This window comes from Schistocerca cancellata, chromosome 3 (genome assembly GCF_023864275.1).
Source record: "Schistocerca cancellata isolate TAMUIC-IGC-003103 chromosome 3, iqSchCanc2.1, whole genome shotgun sequence".
NCBI lineage: Eukaryota > Metazoa > Arthropoda > Insecta > Orthoptera > Acrididae > Schistocerca > Schistocerca cancellata.
In genome coordinates, this window is record NC_064628.1 from 637143854 (window position 1) to 637145900 (window position 2047).

General features: G+C 41.5%; 1 non-coding gene across 1 annotated transcript; it reads right to left on the reverse strand.

Moving 5' to 3' along the window:
• Positions 1 to 1479: 1479 nt before the first annotated feature.
• On the reverse strand, positions 1480 to 1554 carry Trnas-cga (transfer RNA serine (anticodon CGA)). The gene has a single exon. It is a non-coding gene; the product is annotated as a tRNA-Ser (tRNA).
• Positions 1555 to 2047: the final 493 nt, after the last annotated feature.

The window sequence follows — 2047 nt, forward strand, 5'->3', positions numbered from 1 at the left end:
ACAGAAACCAGATGGCAGTTATAAGAGTCGAGGGACATGAAAGGGAAGCAGTGGTTGGGAAGGGAGTAAGGCAGGGTTGTAGCCTCTCCCCGATGTTATTCAATCTGTATATTGAGCAAGCAGTAAAGGAAACAAAAGAAAAATTCGGAGTAGGTATTAAAATCCATGGAGAAGAAATAAAAACCTTGAGGTTTGCCGATGACATTGTAATTCTGTCAGAGACAGCAAAGGACCTGGAAGAGCAGTTGAACGGAATGGACAGTGTCTTAAAAGGAGGATATAAGATGAACATCAACAAAAGCAAAACGAGGATAAAGGAATGTAGTCGAATTAAGTCGGGTGATGCTGAGGGAATTAGATTAGGAAATGAGGCACTTAAAGTAGTAAAGGAGTTTTGCTATTTGGGGAGCAAAATAACTGATGATGGTCGAAGTAGAGAGGATATAAAATGTAGACTGGCAATGGCAAGGAAAGCGTTTCTGAAGAAGAGAAATTTGTTAACATCGAGTATAGATTTAAGTGTCAGGAAGTCATTTCTGAAAGTATTTGTATGGAGTGTAGCCATGTATGGAAGTGAAACATGGACGGTAAATAATTTGGACAAGAAGAGAATAGAAGCTTTCGAAATGTGGTGCTACAGAAGAATGCTGAAGATTAGATGGGTAGATCACATAACTAATGAGGAAGTATTGAATAGGATTGGTGAGAAGAGAAGTTTGTGGCACAACTTGACCAGAAGAAGGGATCGGTTGGTAGGACATGTTCTGAGGCATCAAGGGATCACCAATTTAGTTTTGGAGGGCAGCGTGGAGGGTAAAAATCGTAGGGGGAGACCAAGAGATGAATACACTAAGCAGATTCAGAAGGATGTAGGTTGCAGTAGGTACTGGGAGATGAAGAAGCTTGCACAGGATAGAGTAGCATGGAGAGCTGCATCAAACCAGTCTCAGGACTGAAGACCACAACAACAACAACAACAACAACAATACCTATATTTATATTCAACATTAACAAGTTTCTCTTTTTCGGGAAAACAATTCTTGCTATTGCCAGCGTTAATTTGATATCCTCTCTACCTCAGCCACCGATTATTTTGCAGTTCAAACAGCAAAACTCATCTCCTACTTCCACTGTCATTTCCTAATTTTTCTCATTTGATTCGGCTAAATCTCATTAACCGTATTTTAATTGCGTTTGTATTCGTCTTACCTTCTTCTCAAGAGTATGTTCATTTCATTCAATTGATCTTCGAAGTCCTTTGCTTTCTCAGACAGAATTATGATGTAATCGGCACTGCTCCCAATTCAGATCATACAGTTGCTGATAGGTGCAAAGAAAACTTGAATTTGATCTAAAACACGTACCCGACTCACACGATAATAGTTGGTGGTGACTTTAATTTACCCTAGATATAGAATGAAATTTTCACTCTACAGCGGAGTGTGCGCTGATATGAAACTTCCTGGCAGATTAAAACTGTGTGCCGGACCGAGACTCGAACTCGGGACCTTTGCCTTTCGCGGGCAAGTGCTCTACCAACTGAGCTACCCAGGCACGACTCACGCCCCGTCCTCACAGCTTTACTTCTGCCAGTACCTCGTCTCCTACCTTCCAAACTTTACAGAAGCTCTGCCAGGAAGTTTTCATATCCTAGATACGTTGACGAAAATACATGTTTATTTCCGGAAGTACGCATAAAATATCATTCGAAATTGTGCCAAACACATTCTCTGAAAATTATTTCGAGCAGTTACTTCATGAGCCCACGCGAATAGTAAAATGTTGTGAAAACACACTTGATCTCTTAGCAACAAATAATCCTGAGTTAAATGTTCAAATGTGTGTGAAACCTTAAGGCACTTAACTGCTAAGGTCATCAGTCCCTAAGCTTACACACTACTTAACCTACATTATCCTATGGACAAACACACACACCCATGCCCGAGGAAGGACTCGAACCTCCGAAGCCGCACAGTCCACTACTGCACCGCCGCAGACTGCACGGCTAATCCCGCGCGGCAATCCTGAGTTAATAACGAGCGTCAAA